We start from the raw sequence: 19,830 nt of genomic DNA on the forward strand, positions 1-19,830 counted from the left end.
GCTTGCCTTTCTCATGACATTGTCATAGGCAATTGTACTTCTAGCTTTGACTGCTAAGGCAACTTCTGCTAGAGTTGTGAGGGGAGTTGTTCCTTCTTGAGGAACCTCCAATGGAATTAGAGAGGATTTAGATAGCTCCCCCTCAGGAGTACTACCCTCAAACCTATCAGTCTGTTAAGACTGTTTTGCACATGAAAGTGCATTAGTGATATTCATGAAAAACTGATAAGTTTTCATGTTTGTGATACCATGTTTCTTTTTCTCAAACAACAAAGCAACTGAAGAACATTTTGGGGATTTTGTCCTTTTGTAAAACAGGTTCCTTTTGAGAGTTACTTGAGTGGGATTGTGTTTGAGTTTGTGTTTGTGTTTGAGTTTGTGTTTGTGTTGCTGTGCCTGGGTGAACTGCAGTTGGGTTTTGAAATGTTTTAGCTGCATTTTTAGCACTAGTACCAGTGTATTGATTATCTGAATTCCCTGTTGTTGTTTGAGTAGATTGTGTTGTACCTGTAATGCATTGAACAAATGTATCTTTTTGGAGTTTCATTAGACAAATACATTGTAAGATATTTTAGTTGCAAGCATTATTACAGAGAAAACAAAAATTCAATACAGATATAAACACATAGTAACACAAACAAGAGAATGCTAGAGAAGAATCAGAACTTTCATTAATAATGGAAATAGAGTACATTAAGATATAAATTTCAACAAGTAAAACCTAATCCTAACTCCTCTAGTTCCTGCTCCTTCTTTCGGCCTCTATTCTCCTTGCCCGACGCTCGTAAGCTTTGGACATCGAGTATGCAAGAGAAATGATTCTCTCTTGTAGCTCCAGAGCAGCAAGTCGTTGCAGCTCAGCCACCCTGGCTCGTCTCTCCTGCTCCAGAGAGACTTCCATCTCAAAGAAAAGAATACCGAGTTTATTATCCCATGAGAGTTCATCAAAGATCTCTTGTGGAAGATCAAAAGGGCCGTATACGATCCCCTTGATGCAGATTTGAAGTCCAAAAGGGCCATAATAGACCTTATTGTCAGTCAAGTTATGAGCTGGAAGATAAACACCGTGGTTGAGTGTGTGAAAAATAGGGGCAGCCATAGGAGCAAAATGAACAATAAGTGAGTTTTGAGGCTATGATAGTTTATGAAAAAGAAAGTGGCGATGAATGATAAAGAGGGAAGCGTTTTTAATTTATAGAGGGAGTAAAGATAGAAACCAATAGACTCTTGAGTTGCCCGAATAATAAGAGTAATAATCACATAAGCATACTTGACAGTTAGAAATGACTAGTTACTATTCCCCATGCAAGTACTCAACAATATTAGTCCACTTTATAGGTTAACTATTCCCCATGCAAATAAATAAGTACCCCCTAAACAAAAATAACTCCTCCTATCGGCATTCAGTCAAATAAATTAACCACTATCAGCATACTCAAAATATCACAAATAATGTACTAGTCTACTTATATTAAACTAACATATTTCCACACAAAAAATCACATAAGCATGTAAATACGGCAATAAGTTAGAGAAATTATAGACAAAGTATGTCAAAAGTATTTTGCTGAACATAATTTATGAATTAAACTATTTCAGTTTTTCATACTTTTTGCTTCTTTTGATCTGTTATTTATCAACTTCATATATTGAGGATATGAATTAATAAAAATTCAGTTTACTTGGAATTTTGAGAAATTCCAAGTAAAAATGTTCGAGAAGTCTAGGTATTTATAGTAAAAGTAGATGCCTTGTCGAGAACTCAAAAATAGGCATTTGGAGTTGTTTATCGAGAAGTCATTTAGAGAAGTGTAGTACCTATCGAGAAGTCATTTTAAATTACTCTTATAGAGAACTCAAAATTGACTTATCGAAACGTCAAATAAATACCCAGTTTGTCCAAAAAGTGGACTGAAATAATTCTAACTTTTATTTGAATAAATTCAAAATAAAATTAGAATAAATTTTCCAAAAGTACTTTAACAAAATAATTTATCAATTTAAATTATCTCAGTTCCGAGTTATTGATAAGTCAAAAATTGTACTTGTAGAGAACTCTGTGAATGAATACTACTAGAGAATTCTAGAAGGACCTATCGATAAGCCATCTTAAGCCTATCGAGAAGTCACTCGAGAAGTCAGTAAATTGACTTATCGAGGACTCAATCGAGAAGTCATAGAATGACTTGTCGAGAAGTCAATTTATACTTATCGAGAACTCAGTTCTCTAAATACTTTTGGTCACTATAATTCTGTCTTGAGTTAATTTTACATATTAAGGATGTAAATTAACAACTAAGCAGTTTACTCAGAATTTGAAAAATTCCAAGTTAATTGAATATGAAAAACAAATATGTAGAGATTTCTGAAATATTATAATTCATATTTCAGTTAATTTCCAATTTAATCAAATTAATTTTTATTTACTGGAGATTAATCTGCTGCAAAACATTAGCCGAGTTCTTGCCTTAGGATGAAGAATTGAGCATTCCAATTTCACTTACAAGTCTAGTGAAGGTTGCTTCATCCAAAGGTTTAGTAAAAATGTCAGCTAGTTGTTTTTCTGTTGGTACAAAAATGAGCTCAATGGTACTATTGGTAGCATGTTCTCTAATAAAATGGTACCTCACATCAATGTGCTTTATCCAAGAATGATTAACTGGATTAGCTACTATAGATATAGCACTAGTATTGTCACATATGATAGGAATTTTGTGTAGCACTAGGCCATAATCCATTAGCTGATTTCTAATCTAAAGCACTTGAGCACAACAACTTCCTGCAGCTATGTATTCAGCTTCAGCTGTAGAAGTTGATATAGATTGTTGTTTCTTGCTGTACCATGATACAAGTCTTTGTCCAAGAAACTAACAGCTTCCACTGGTACTCTTTCTGTCAACCCTGCATCCAACAAAATCTGCATCTGTGTAACCATCAGCTTCAAAACCAGTTCCCTTAGGATACCATAATCCCAAGTTAGGAGTTCCCTTCAAGTATCTGAAAATCCTCTTTACATCCATCAAATGTGATTCTTTGGATTGGCTTGAAATCTTGCACATAGACATGTTGCAAATATGATGCCTGATCTACTTGCTGATAAGTAAAGCAATGATCCAATCATCCCTCTGTAGCTTGAGATATCTACACTCTTGCCCTTTTTATCTTCATCCAACTTTGTTACAATAGACATAGGTGCAGATGCAAGGTGAATAATCAACCATTCCAAACTTTTACAAATGAGCCTTGACATATTTAGTTTGGCTGATGAAGATACCATCACTTCTTTGGCTGACTTGAAGTCCGAGGAAGTAAACCCATCATACTCATTTCATATTCACTTTGCATAAGCTTGGAGAATCTTTGGCACATCTTCTCATTAGTGGAACCAACGATGATATCATCCACATAAATCTGAACCAGAATCATAAATTCACCATGTTTCTTGTAGAAGAGAGTCTTGTCTACGGTTCCTCTAGTAAAACCATGCTTCAATAGGAAATCTGATAGTGTGTCATACCAAGATCTAGGTGCCTGTTTTGGTCCATATAGAGCCTTGAGTAACTTATACACAAAATTTGGAAATTTTGGATCCTCAAAGCCAGGAGGCTGTTGCACATAAACTTCTTCTTCTAGCTCACCATTCAGAAAGCCACTTTTGACATCCATTTGATACACTTTAAAATTTGAATGTGCAGCAAATGCTAGAAAAATTCGTATAGCTTCAAGTCTTACAACAGGAGCAAAAGTTTCATCATAATCAATCCCTTCTTCTTGTGAGTAGCCTTTTACAACCAACCTTGCTTTATTTCTGGTAACTATACCATTTTCATCCATTTTGCTCCTAAACACCCATTTTGTTCCAATAATGCTTCTGTTCTTTGGTGCAGGAACTAACTTCCAGACTTTGCTTCTTTCAAACTGATTCAGCTCTTCCTGTATGGCAGATATCCAGTCAGGATCCAGTAGAGCTTCATCAATTTTCTTAGGCTCTACTTGAGACAGAAAATATGCATGTAGTCACTCATTAGCTATTGCACTTCTAGTCCTCATGTTACGACCGGCATTTTATGTAATATTATTTGTGGATTTGGTATAATATTAAAGTCAAATGAAAATATATTCAATGATTGTACGCTAGTATGAGTGAAAATTTCTGCATTATAAATTTGCTTTGTGTAGTATATGATTTTTTAAAGCAAGAGTTTATTTAATTTCTTTATTTTTGATTTATAAAGTATATTCTAAGCTTTGGAAAAATTTTCTTTTAAAAGGTATTTTGTTCACAAATTTTGAAAATGATTTTATAAAGTCTCTAAAAATCCAAGTTAATTTATGGTATAAATTTTATAATTTTTAAACTTGTATTTTATTTTATAAAAATAAATCATTATAAATTTTAGTTGTCATATTTATCAAATTACATGAATAACCTTGCATGCAAACTCTCTTCTATTCAACTAAAGGGCTAAAAAGGACAATTACAACCCCACTAACTCTCATCTTGCTAACCAAATTACTCCTTTGTCCTTGCATGTAAAATGGTCTTAGTATGTGGGAAGGTTAATCTTGTCAATTCTCATTTCCACTCACTTATTTCAATCAATCAAAATCATAAAAACCCAAAGTACAAAGTGTTGTGATCATTCACCCCACTCCACACTCCACCCTCACTCTCTCCTCCCTCCCTCCTCCCTCACCTCTCGGTTTTTCCTCCCTCTCGGCAATCACCATAGCCGAAGCCCCCATCCCCTTTCTTTTCTCCATTCTTTCACTCAAACATCCATCTTATATTCAAGTAATCTTGCTCCCTACATGTTGTCCATATATATTTCAAAGAGTTTTGAGTAGAAAGTTTAAGTTTAAGGGTTGCATGTAAAGGTTTTATTGAAACTCAAAATACAATCTTGATTCTTATGGATTTAAGGTTGTTTTTGAGAGGACTACAAGGAATGGATAAATGCCAAGTCTTGAGAAGGAAACTCTTGATGATTTAATGGCCATTTTCATCCATTTCATTCGGCCATGACCATATGGGAGCCGAATGAATGGTCCTTGAAATCATGCTTGTTGTTTTGATCAATTCTTGCATGTTTATGTGATAATGACTTGAATTTTGTGGTGAAAATTTGATAAAACTCCTTGCATGCTAAGTGATCATCTAGGTATACCTTATGCTAGGCTTGCATGTCAATTTTAAGATGGAATATATGTAGAAAATGTGTTGTTTTGGTTTGAAAAACCCGAAGGCATGCATGCATGAGGATTTCTCTTAGAATGTTGTAAGATTTTGATCATTTGGAAAGATTTTGTTAGTGAGCCTTAATTTCAGTAGGTATAATGTGTTAATATTGATTTATGCTTCTTGTTGCATGATAATAATTCGTGATTATCTTTTATAAAAATGCATACCTTGTTGTTTCAAAAGCATGAAGATTTGTGATTTGTGAAGTGTAGATTCTCTTATTTTGCCATAATTGTACTTAAGGTAAGGATGATCTCACTAAGGTTATTTTGAGAATAAGGGAGTTAGTTCAGTAGAATACCATGTTTAAGTCTTGGTTTGAGTATTGGGTTGTTTGTAGTTAAGTTTGTCAAGTCAAAACCTTGGAGAAATGAGAGTTATAGTTTCTGCAGAAAATCAGTTTAGTACACTGAGGTTTAGAGTGAGTTTTGACCTTGTCAGTGGTGTGCACTTTGAGGCCCAAGCTACCAGAAGTTAGTATTGGGAGTATATAAAAGGTTTTGGGAGTTTGTTGGAGGTTTGCATGTCATTTGGTTAGGTGCACAAGTAGAATAACAAAATCTGTCCAGCAGGGGACAGTTTTGATGCAACTTAGAGATAGGGAGATTTGACCATGTCATGGGTAGGCCCTCATTAGGCCCAATTGGACCTTAGTTAGAGGGAGTGTCAGAGAAGTTTTTCCAACCATAGTTCATAGGATATGAGTTAGAACCATGTGTCACAAGTTAATTCAAGTCAGGGCATTTTCTGCCCAGAAAAACAGGGGAACCTTGGACTTTTAGCTTAGGCCCAAGAAGGCCCAAGCCAGGCCCTTGAGCCACATCAAGTTTGTGAGATGCCCTTAGGTCAGGAGAGTCTTGTGTAAAAGTTTTGAAGGAAAAATTGTAGTTTAAGAGTGTCTAATGTACTCAAGAAACCATAGTTGTCATTCTGAAATTTGCACCAGTGAGCACTTTCACTTATCACATAGTTTTAGAACACTTAGAAGTGAGTATTAGGTCGACCACCATAGTTGTAAGATAGTATAAGGTCAGTAGAGCCAAAGGCACAAGTGAGGGTCAATAGGTTTTGGATAATTTAGGAAAGGCACATCGAGTTAGGAAGCCAAAATTTGAAGACCTTGTCTAGTTTAGCGACCAAGTGACTTAAGTTGTGAGTCGAGATCATCCAAGCCTGGTGTTGCATTATGGTATATATATGGTGTTATTTGATATTAATATACGATATGTGATTATGTGGCTACGTGTGTACATTTGAAATATAAAGGTGAATATAAATTAGGTGCGTATAGGCCTAAGTGCCATCCATGTTTAATTTCGGGTTGTAAATAGGTTAAGATGGTAAGAATATATTATAATGAGGATTATTATTATTTATGTAGGATCTCGAGACGAGGGAAAACTTGCCATAAAAGTCGAGTGAAGCTCCAGTTGCTCCTACCAGTCAGACCAGACCAGCCTATCTCAAGGCAAGTGATTCAACTTAACCTTCGTATTTACTATAAACAGTTCATATATCAATGCAATTATCCTGAGTCATTTTGATATGTTTAAATCAAGCGTATCTCTCGCTTATCTTTGAATTACATAGAGATGCCATGAACCCTCGAGTATGTATTGCAAGTAGTTCAAAAGTCTTTTCATGATAGTTAAATGCCATGATAAAATAAAGAGTTGTTATATTAATTGATTGATCCTCTTGATTAACATGATGATGATTCCTAAGTATTGATATCTCATCCTGATACTTGAACCCCTATAGAACCTTACCTTGAACTCTGATAGTCAGAAACTTACCAACATGATTCCTCATTGATTGATACCCTCTTTCATATCCTAAAGCTTGACAATTCTGATATATAAATACATCCTGAGCTAGAGATCATTACCTTAACACCCATAGTATTCGTGAAGCTTATCTTCTTAATGATCCAACACATGTACCTTGATGAGAAACCATTGCTTTAAGCCCAGTTTGGCATTACCCCTTCATATTATCCATTAGTCTCACCATATTTTCCTGTCCAAGTTCTGACATATGAAAACCTTTTGGTTACCCTAATAGAGTAAAGTTTTGTGAATCATGGCCCTGAGATTTAGTACCATTTTTCTCGTGTTTCAAGTTGATCTATAATCCCTTAATAAAAATATTTACTGTTAAAAGAGATTTTGTTATAATTCGGCATCAGCTTTTGAAATAAATAAAATATGGGTTTTCAGTCCCAAAGGGGGATAAATGTTTTCTTGAATAGTGGATCTGGACTGAGACGCGAGTCCTTTCCACACTTATATTAGGCTTAAAAGTTGCCTAGAGATTCCCGTTAATGTTTTAGAACCCAGCGAGGTTCGGGATTACTTCGCCGCTGATCACCGGCTGTAATCCGTAGCGTCATAAAACGATTTTGATTAAGACATGATTTTAAAATTGTTTTGATACAAGCAAAAAGATGCCATCTCACATAGTTTTATCTCTCGTTATCATTAGTTATGTCCTTCCATTGACATTCTTAAAAGTATATCTCGATTTATGCTTTGTGTCGTACTGTTAGCACTTGTTGAGCATTTGGCTCACTTCTTGCTTTACCCTGATATTTCAGCTAGCAGCTATGGTTAGATTCAAGCAGACTGCCCGTAAGACCTGTGATGCTGATGCTTATGTTCGAGCTCAGGTAGAATAAGTAATAATAGTTGTGTGAGGACTCGGTATTTGTAATCAGATGTAATAGTTGGTAGTGTTGGGCTGTTCCAAACCCTAAACTGTAAGATCTTGGATTTGGTTGTGTATTCTTCTTTTAAAATATTATAATAGCTATATTTATTTTGCTGTTTAAGTTGGGGATGTGACAGGTTTTGGTATCAGAGCTACGGTTTAGAGTCCCTGGACAGCCCAAATAGGTTATAGGATTTGTGTGTAGGTTATAGATATTATGCGAGAGAGTAGGTTAAGTAAATTATTATTAATACTCCTCTTATTGGTTGTTAGCAAAGGGCACATTCCTCGTCATCCTCTGGGTCGGACGACACTATTGCTTTCTCCGTGTATGCTGAGTTGACGTGCGAGTTCGACATGCTTCAGGGCAAGTACGACCGACTGATAGACCGACTGAAGAACGTGTATCCGGACAACCGAAACTACGAAGGGAAGCCCAAGGAGCAGATGACTGCGAGACTTGAGACCTTGGTTCAGTACGTCAACACTAAGCTTGAGGAGATGCCAGCGCACCGGGACCGTACCAGCCAGTATGTCATTCAGATGGTGGCGGATGAGCTCCAGAGCATTGTGAAGACGCTTCGAGAGGAAAAGACTACCAAGCCCCGTTCAGATGGAGTGGAGCCTTAGTTCTTTCCATTTACCTTTCATGTTGTTGTACAGTCAGACTCTGTGGAATCCCCCGTTATTTCCGTTGTTTCCTTTAAATAAGCCTGTTATTCCTAGAATCAGACTATGTCCCAATCCTATGTACTGTGACCTTTAAAATTTCAATAATTATGTGATATTGTTCCATTTGCTCTCAACTGTTATTCTATGTTTTTTATCATCATATCTACTTAATTTGGAAACTTGACCCCATATGTAAATAAGAATGCCATGCGATACCCTCGAATCATTTTATCATTCATATCTATTTTGACACAACTCTTATTTCAGGATCATGCCTCCCAAAAAGAAGAACCCAACAACCACCTCCACCACAGACCCAAATATTCTTCGACTACTGGAAACCTTGCAACAACAAACCAATGCTATAGCTCAACAACAACTAACTCTTCAACAACGAATTGAAAACCAAGATAACCGTGAACCACACCAACCACCTGAACCACCAATACTACCTAGACAAATTGTCACCTTCAAGGCTTTTCAGAATGTGAATCCACCTGCATTTCATGATACCACTGATCCAGTGATAGCTAACACATGGAACAAGGAGATGGAAAGGGCTTTTGAGTTGGTACAGTTAGGAGACGATCAGAAGACGCCGTATGCTACTTACTTCTTGAAGGGAGAAGTCATCTATTGGTGGGAATCAGTAAAGGCTATGGAAGTAACTCAGCAGGTTTCTTGGGAGAGATTTAAGAAGTTATTTCTGGACAAGTATTACCCTAAGTACATGCAGAATCAGATGGAGCTAAAATTTCTTGAGTTGAAGCAAGGGAACATGACTGTATTGGAGTATGAGAAGAAGTTCACTGAGTTGTCAAGATTTGTGGCAAAGTATACCAGCACTGAGGAGGAAAAAGCAAAGAAATTCCAGCAAGGATTGGAGCCTTGGATCAGAGATAGGGTGGCTATGTTTGAGCTTGAAACTTATGCGGGAGTAGTATAGAAAGCTGCTCTGATTGAGAATAATGGGATGCAGTCAAGGAAAGAGAGGGATAACAAGAAGAGGAAGGTTCCATTTTATGGAGAAAAGTCCGAAGATGGAAGTTCGCAAGATCGGAATATAAAGAGGATTGGTTTCCAGAAGGGCGGAAATTTTCAAAAGAAGGGAAATTTGGGCAAAAGGCAAGAATCAAAAGGGAACAACCAGGCAAGCCAAGGGCAAGTTGGAGAAAACAGGTTCCAGAGACCGGAATGCAAGCACTGTGGAAGAAGGCACCCCGGAGTATGCAATAAGCTGAGCATGACCTGTTATAGGTGCAATCAGAAGGGACATTTGGCGAATGAGTGCAAGATGCTGAAGCCAGGAGTTACGTGCTACAAGTGTGGGAAGACTGGATACATGGCTAGGGAGTGTAAGGCAACCGGACCAGTCAAAGCTCTGATGAACGTGGCAAGTACCAGTGCAAGCGTGCCAGCTGAGGTATTGGCATTACCTCCACCACCTACACCAACCCCACAAGCAATATCAAGGACATTTGATTTGAAGATGAAGGATGCTGTTCAGAATTCTGAGGTGATAGCATGTACACTTTTACTCAATAATGTCAAAGCTAAAGTATTGATTGATTCGGGAGCAACAAGATCTTTCATATCAGAATCTTTTATTGATAAGCTCCAATGTGATAAAATGGTTATGAGTGAGGTAGTAAATGTGGTAATTGCGAACCAAGAGAAGATTCCTGTGAATCAATTTTGCCCAAAGTGTGAGATTGATATTTCGGGGTATAAGTTCTCAGCCGACTTGATACTCTTCAAGTTGGGAGAGTTTGATATAATTTTAGGAATGGATTGGTTAGGAGAGAATAGCACTCAGATAAATTGTAAGACCAAGAGAGTGTATTTAAAGACGAAGAGTGGAGAGAAGGTAGTATTTAAGGGGCAGAGGCAAGAGCAACTATTTCTTACAGTTGTTCAGGCTAAGAAGTTACTTAGAAAATGTTGTGAGTCGTTCCTAGCATATGTAGTGGATTCAGAGAGAGGCAACCTCAGAATGGAAGATATTCCTGTAGTTAACGAGTTCCCCGATGTGTTTCCCGACGAACTACCAGGCTTACCACCAGATCGACAAATTGAGTTCGAGATCAACCTTGCTCCAGGCACAGAACCAGTTTCAAAGGCCCCATATAGGATGGCACCAGCAGAAATGAAAGAGTTGGCGAGCCAGCTACAAGAATTATTGGATAAAGGAGTGATACGACCAAGTACGTCGCCATGGGGAGCACCTGTTCTATTTGTAAAGAAGAAAGATGGGAGTATGCGTCTATGCATAGATTACCGGGAGTTGAATAAGGTGACGATCAAGAACCGCTACCCGCTACCAAGGATAGATGACCTTTTTGATCAGTTGAAGGGAGCAAAATGCTTTTCGAAGATTGATTTGAGATCGGGATACCATCAATTAAAGATCAAAGAAGAAGATATTCCTAAGACCGCGTTTAGGACCAGATATGGGCATTATGAATTCCTAGTAATGCCGTTTGGATTGACCAACGCTCCGACCGCATTTATCGATCTGATGAATCGGGTATTTAAGAAGTATTTGGACAAATTTGTCGTGGTATTCATTGATGACATCCTTATTTATTCTAAGTCAGAAGAAGAACATAAGCAGCACCTCTGAATAGCATTGGAGATACTCTGACAAGAGAAGTTGTATGCCAAGTTTACCAAATGTGAGTTTTGGTTAAAGGAAGTGCAATTTTTGGGGCATGTCATTGGAAATGAAGGAGTTAAAGTGGATCCGGCAAAGATTGAGGCAATTATGAGTTGGGAGAGGCCAAAGACTCCTACGGAAGTGCGAAGTTTTCTAGGATTGGCCGGATACTATAGAAGATTCGTCAAGGATTTGTCGAAGATCGCCATGCCATTGACCAAGTTAACCAGAAAGAATCAAAAGTTTGAATGGGGTGCAGAATGTGAAGATAACTTTCAAGAGTTAAAGCAGAAGTTGGTAACAGCTCCGATGTTAGTACTTCTAGATGATCAAGGGAATTTTGTAATATTCAGCGACGCTTCACATAATGGTTTGGGTTGTGTGTTGATGCAACACAGTAAAGTGATCGCATATGCATCAAGACAGTTGAAGCCGCATGAGTTAAAGTACCCGACGTATGACTTGGAACTAGCCGCCATAGTGTTCGCACTCAAGATCTGGAGACATTACCTCTATGGAGAGAAGTGTGAAATCTACACGGATCACAAGAGTTTAAAGTACATTTTTACTCAGAAAGAGCTCAATATGAGGCAGTGGAGATGGCTGGAATTGATCAAGGACTATGACTGTTCGATAAATTACCATCCTGGAAAGGCGAACGTAGTGGCCGATGCTCTGAGTAGGAAGGAGAGATTGAATATGATGATAACATCAAAAGAGTTATCTGAAGAAATCGAAAGATTGGAATTGGAACTTTGTGCTTATGGAAAAGTCGAGGAAGTTTGTCGTGCAATGACCTTTCAGCCAACACTAGTGGAAAAGATAAAGAAGTGTCAAGAGGAAGTAATGGAAAAAGAGAAGAATCAGTTATCTGGAGAGGAGATTAATACTCAAAGGGATGAGCAAGGGATACTAAAGTTTTCATCCAGAATATGGATTCCCCATGTACCTGAATTAAAGAATGAGATCCTCCATGAAGCCCACAATTCGAAATTTTCAATCCACCCGGGAAGCACCATGATGTATCGAGACTTAAAGAAGAACTTTTGGTGGCCAAATATGAAGCGAGATGTGGCAGAATGGGTTGCGAAGTGCTATACTTGTCAAAAAGTAAAGGCAGAACATCAACGACCAAGCGGATTAATTCAGCCCCTGAAGATTCCAGAATGGAAATGGGAAAATATCGCTATGGACTTTATAGTGGGACTACCGCGAACGAAATCCGGGCATGACGCAATATGGGTTATAATTGATCGTCTTACGAAGTCGGCGCATTTCCTTCCAATAAATGAGAAGTCGTCACTGGACAAGTTGGTTCATCTGTATGTGCGTGAAATCGTACTAAGGCATGGAGTACCCATATCAATAGTTTCAGACAGAGATCCCCGATTTAACTCGAGATTTTGGAAGCAATTTCAGGAATGTCTTGGCACAAAGTTGAATATGAGCACGGCGTACCACCCGCAGACTGATGGCCAGAGTGAAAGGACAATTCAAACGATTGAAGACATGTTGCGCAGTTGTGCAATCGATTTTGCAGGAAGTTGGGACGACCATTTGCCGTTGATTGAATTCTCTTACAACAACAACTATCATTCCAGTATCGGCATGGCACCATACGAAGCTTTGTACGGGCGAAAATGTAGATCACCAACAAGTTGGGATGAAGTAGGAGAAGGAAGAATTCTCGGCTCGGAATTGGTACAACAGTTGCATGACTCGGTCAAGTTAATTCAGAAAAGGTTGCTTGCTGCTCAAGATAGACAGAGCAAGTATACGGATCCAGCGCGTAAGGACGTTCAATTCCAAATTGGCGAAGCTGTGTTGCTGAAGGTGTCACCTAGAAAAGGGTTGATGAGATTTGGCAAGAAAGGGAAGTTAGCACCTAGATACATAGGTCCTTTTAAGATTTTGAGTCAAGTAGGAAAGGTGGCCTACGAGTTGGCCTTACCACCTCAGTATCAGCATGTGCATAATGCATTCCATGTGTCGTTGCTTAAGAAGTACAATCCTGACGCTAGCCATGTGATAGAATATGAACCTGTAGAAATTCAGGCAGACCTGTCATTTATGGAGCAACCGGTTAAAATACTCGACTGGCAAGTAAAGAGTCTTAGAAATAAGTCAGTAAAGTTAGTAAAAGTACTTTGGAGGAACCCTAAGGTCGAAGAGTCGACTTGGGAGTTAGAGTATGATATGCGTTCCCGGCATCCTCATCTTTTCTCTTAGATTCTGGGGACAGAATCCCTTAAGGGGGAGAGGATGTTACGACCGGCATTTTATGTAATATTATTTGTAGATTTGGTATAATATTAAAGTCAAATGAAAATATATTCAATGATTGTACGCTAGTATGAGTGAAAATTTCTGCATTATAAATTTGCTTTGTGTAGTATATGATTTTTCAAAGCAAGAGTTTATTTAATTTCTTTATTTTTGATTTATAAAGTATATTCTAAGCTTTGGAAATTTTTTCTTTTAAAAGGTATTTTGTTCACAAATTTTGAAAATGATTTTATAAAGTCTCTAAAAATCCAAGTTAATTTATGGTATAAATTTTATAATTTTTGAACTTGTATTTTATTTTATAAAAATAAATCATTATAAATTTTTGTTAGGTCCCAATGTGTTTGTAGAAGGGGGGGGGTTGAATACAAACAGTACCGAATAATCGAATAAATGCGGAATAAAAAAAATGTAAAACAAAATTCAAGTTAAATAAATATATTATTAAACTTGAAAGGTGTTACAACAACTGTATCGATTACAAGGAATTAATCTCAAATTAATTATCACAAATTTAGAATAAATTCGACATGAACTTTTTCTATTTTTGCAATAATTAGAATCAAATGCTAAACGCGATTTGAGATTAAGTTCTAGGGATTTTAATCCGCTAGATTGTTACACAAGAGCAAGATAAAGATTTCTAGTGGATTGGATTTAACTTTACAATCTAGAAATTTAATCTTGAAGTAAGCAGAGAAGAAAATGAAATATTTCAGAGGCGGCTGCTTCTTTTTCTTTTTGTTCTTGACTTCTGTTTTATGTGTGTGTTTTTGAATTGCTGCTTCTGCTTCTTTTTAAACAATCCAACCGAGAGAAAAGAACTGGAATGACAATCTCTTTTGCTCAGCAAGACTTTCGGTAGGACTATCTTTAGAGCTAGCAAGACAATCAGAATGAACTAGTAAGACTTTCGGTATGACAATCAATTGTCATACCGATTGTCATAGTAGTTCAAACAGATTGTTTTTGCTGAATTAATAAGTGATTTTAATCTAATAATGATTCTGGTAAGACAATCAACTGAATTAGCATGACTTTCGGTATGACTATTGATAGTCATACCGATTGTCATACTAATACAATCAGTTGTCTTTTTGGAATTAAAACAGATTTTAACCAATTAAAAATTCTGAAAAACCTTAATATTAATTCTGAATTAATTAATCAATTAATTTAATTAATCAAATAAATTAATCTTTTACAGATATAATTTATTTTCTTAATTAAATTATGTGACTTAATTAATTAATAGAGAATTAATACTAATCTTGAGCAGCATCAATTCTTCTGTATATCTTCTGAAAATCACTAAAATATATGAATCAATTCCACCACTTCATTGTTGACACTCGATGTACTGTCTGGTTCATGAGTGACTAACTTCCGTGACGTTTCTTCATGTCTTGACTTTGACACTTTGATTTTCTTCAGATTAAATCCTTGTAATTAATGATACTCTGACGAGATCTTTGTCACTTGATTAAATCCACAATCTTGATTTATATCACTGAGGCATGATCAATTTCTTGAACTTCTTCCAGTGAATTAATTCCTCAAGTCTGTAGATAAACCTTGTCTCTGAATCCTTTGACAGATATTACTTTGCGAGATCTCTTCGACGGTAGATCCACTATTTACTTATTACATTCTTATTTGAGTTGAGTTGAATCCTCGAATATACAAATAGGCTATGACATATGACTTACAATCTCCCCCTATTTGTTTGTTAGACAATAACACACAAATACCTAGAGGATAACTCAACTAACAAATAAGAAAAAGATATAAACTGAAATGCAAAGTAAATAGTAGAAAAGTTTCTGGAAGACATCTAACATTTTCCAGATTCCAAGTAGATGTTCCTCTAGACTGAACATATCTTCAAGTAGTTTCATTTTCTTTTGTACAACCACATTTCCTGTTGAGAAGCCCATATCTCTCTTGCTTCTCCCCCTATGAGAATCAACTGATTAAAGAAGATCACCTTCGTTTACCACCTCTCCCGTACAATAGGATCCGCAGATAAAAGCCAATGGTACTCCCCTTTTGAAAACAGCTTCTTCCCTTACTAGAAAATCACCTTGTGTTTACCACCTCTCCCGTACAATAGGATCCGTAGTTACAAACAACAATGGTGTGGTGTAGTGTACATGTAGGATCTTTTTCTTCCTCCCTTCTATTTCTCCCCCTTAGTTGAGGAATCCTCCAAACTATTTCTTAAGCTTTTATCTCCCCCTTAAAGAAGGAATGTATGTCGTCGTCTGAAGGAGTTCTCATATTTCACTTGGTTGGAAAAGAAATAACAAGTAGTTTCTCTTTCTTCCTCATTGTGAGTGTGTGATCCTGTTTAGTGTACCTCACATGTGTTTCACTCTTCTCTCCACTCGTGTTTACACTCATTCTCACAAGTGTATCACTCCTTTCATAGCTCCAAAAATCAGCTGTACCTGCAAGGAAAATCACCTTAGCCATCCTTAAGGAGGTCACAGGTGGTGCAATGGGAGTTCGCAAATCCCCATCCTTGTTAAACTCGTCAGATGAATCTGAGTCATAACTTACAAGTTGCTAGTTTCCCTTTTAGGGTTCCAGATTTGAATTCTGGGAAGGTAAACAATGATCCAAAGAATTTAGCATAAAGATCAAAGTTCCCTTCTAATGTCTGTGAAGACATTTCCTTGTGACTCATCAGGTAATATCTGAATCATTGTCAACAAGTTGCCGATTTGCGCCTATGTCAGATCCACTATCCGCAGATGCATCCAGGGGATTTAAGCCTGGGGAGGTAGACACTGACCACTGACATATGGCTTTTGGATCAGTATCCTCTCCTAACACCTGTAAAGGCAATTGGTCCATTAACGAACCTTGAACAATCGAATCTGACCTTAAAATGGTCGAAACTCTTGTTTCCGTCAACTCATCCTTTGTGTGTGTAACCTTTCCTTGTGCATTAAGAATTGTTTATATTTGAGGTGGTGACACTATATCGGATACCCTGGCCGACAGGCAAATTTCAATAGACGCACCCTGTTGAGAGAATGAATCTAGTAACTGTTTTTGTGCCTTTTCAACCATTACATCTTTTTGAGAAGATGTATGAGGGTTAGCAGTTGTCTCGGTTTAAATACTACTCATCTATGTAGGAGACAGAGCTACTGGGTTGACTACAGAACCTTCCTTATGTGGTACACTGAGGCACTATCTCCCTCACGCTCATTCATACTACATTTAGTGGTAAGAGAGTGTTGGTTGGTTCTGTTTATGTGTTTGTCTTTACAGTCTGGGATAGATGTTGTGGGTTTTCAACCTCATGACTGTCAATGAAAGAAAGTCATTGGAGACTGAACCTGTAACACAAAACATATGGCACTATAGAGATAAAATGTATTTAAGATTTATAATGAATGAAAATTATACATTTAATCTTTTGAGAGTGATGATGTACAATAGTGATTTCAAAGGATTTTACATGAAATAAGAAATCACTAATGTAGAAAGAAGTTTGATTTAGTTTTTCAATATGAATGAGTTTTTTGATAAAACATTGATCACTTAGGGTAAAGTCTAAGTAATTCTCATTCATGTCAAAAGCTTACAAATATCTGCAACATAATGTTAACAAGATATCATTGACCGATACTTGTCACGTACTTTAGATACTAATTGTTATGTTGCATAAAATTTAAAATAAAATAAAAAATAAAATAAAATAATACAATATAGATAATAATAATAAAAACAAATATTAATGAATTAAATACCAAATATCTATCAACAAGATATCAACATTCAATTTCATAAATCATACAATATTTACAATTACAGAAAATACAAATAAAAATTTATATAAATATTGCAAAAATATAGAAACTATTTACAAGTTCAAGATAACATTACCAGCTTGCAAACAGCCATATCCCTCGGATACACCTTTGCTGTTATCTCCAAAGGTAACCAGGGGGACAACTTTCTCACTTCACATTTCATAGCAGGGCTCTATCTCCGGTCATATGTCTTGATGATCCATTGTCAAGAATCCACACTCCCGGTTTCACCTGTTTTAATGCCCTGCAACACAAATGGATTAACCCTTCTTCGGAACCCAAACTTGGTTGGGCCCGGCATACTTGTAGAACTGTCCTTTGTCAGGCAAAACAACATTTTTAATTTTAATTGTCTCAATTTTCTCAATGACTGAACATTTGACCTTGTAAACAGCCTTAACAAATTTCTGTTTAAGCTTAGGCACAAATGTCTCCTTTCTAGCCTTAGAAGGACTAGCAGTCTTAGACCTATCATGCTTCTTGTTATTCACATGCTGACGAGGAGTAGTCTTATCATTAGAAACATGCTTACCATTAAAATAAGCATACATCATATTAAAAGCACAAGACATACAATTAGAAACACCACATGCTTTATGAGAGTGATTAACAACAGGCAATTTATGCATGGTAGACATGGCATTTTTGTTATCCAACTCATGTGTGTCTGAGTTAGTCTCAGTTGCTTTCACAACTTTGACTGGAACTTTCGACTCACTTGACTTGGAAACAATCTTCCCATTAGCATGATCCTCGGTACGTATTTCTTCTTGAATAACAGAAGAGGTCGCATCAAATGGTTCAGCAATTGATGGCTTATAGAGGGGTTCATCAACACCCTTAAGCACATGTGGTACTTCCCTCCCTTTAGCACAGACATGAGGAGGAGAGTTTATGCCTAATTCTCCAATAACAACATTGTAATCATAACCTATTCCAGATGTTTGATTAACAGATTGCTTACTGTAGAACTCTTTAGCCTTCGAACAAGAATTGAAGTAGGCTTTAACCTTAGTCTCAAGACCGGTAATCTTGTCTTTGAGAATAGTTTCGAGTTTCCTATAACAGTCAACTCTATTCTCTAGAAAAGATACTTGTTCTTTTAATTTGTCTTGATTAATGTGCACAAGTCTTAATTCATTGACCTCTTTCTCAACGTCTGTGATCTGTAAACTTAACAGTTCATTATCACGACGTGCACAATCTAAGTTACCTCTTAGATGATAAACCATTTCAGCATCAGAAAGTTTTACCTCTATTCTTGACGATGAAGCTTTTCCATCAATAGCCATAAGAGCAAGATTTCCTTCTTCTTCATCTTCACTGTCAGTATCATCCCAGCTTCTTCCCTTTGCCAGATAAGCCCTTTCAGAGTTCTTTCTTACTTGCTTTGGCTTCCTACATTCTGGGGCAAATTGTCCCAACTCATTACAGTTATAGCATCTAATGGTGCTCCGATCAATCATCCCTGTTTTGTATCCACCACTGCTGGTGTTAGAGGAAGAAGATCCACCTTTCTGGAATTTGTTGTAGTTGGACTTGTACTTAAGCTTGGGATTCCTCTTGAATCTGACATGGGGGAATCTCTTGACAATTTGGGCCATTGACTCGTCTTCCAATTGCTCCAGCTCTTCCAAGGAATAAAAATCATCACTTGATTGATTTGTAGTAGGAGGATCATATTCTGCTACTAACATATTTTCCTCAGCCTTGGAACACTGTACCATTCTCTCCATTTGTTGAGATTGCTGTTGTTGTTGACCTTCAGCTACAAGTGCAATAGATGTGCTAATCATCCTATCTTTCCCGTATATTTCCTTTTGTTGAATCTGCTCCAACTCATAGGTTTTCAACACACCATAGAGTCTATCCAAAGAAATCTCACTCAAATCTCTAGCTTCTCTAATGGCAGTGATTCTATGTTCAAGATGAGTTGGCAGTGTTAAAAGGAACTTTTTGTTGACCTCCCTGATTGAATAATATTTCCCATTTATGTTCAGGTTGTTGATCAACGCATTGTACCTCTCAAACACTTCAGTAATTCCTTCTCCTGGATTTGATTTAAAATATTCATACTCAGAGGTTAGGATCTCCAACTTGTTCTCCCTAACTTCCTCTGTGCCTTCATTAATCACCTCAATAGTTTCCCACATGTGTTTGGAATTTTTACAGTTCATCACATGTCTGTTCATCAAGGGATCAAGGGAATCAATTAATATTAATTGAAGGCTGGCATCCAAGGAGGCTTCTTCCTTCTCAGCAGGAGTAAAATCTTCAGGCTCTTTTGGATAGGTTCTAGCTTTGGTAATCACAACATCATCTACTATCACCTCTGGTTCAATAACCATCGGAGTTTTTAGACCCTTCTTTAACAAGTTCAGATATTTGGGATTTGCAACTTGTAAAAATAATAGCATCTTCTTCTTCCACATGATATA

Source organism: Apium graveolens, chromosome 7 (genome assembly GCF_009905375.1).
Source record: "Apium graveolens cultivar Ventura chromosome 7, ASM990537v1, whole genome shotgun sequence".
Taxonomy (NCBI): domain Eukaryota; kingdom Viridiplantae; phylum Streptophyta; class Magnoliopsida; order Apiales; family Apiaceae; genus Apium; species Apium graveolens.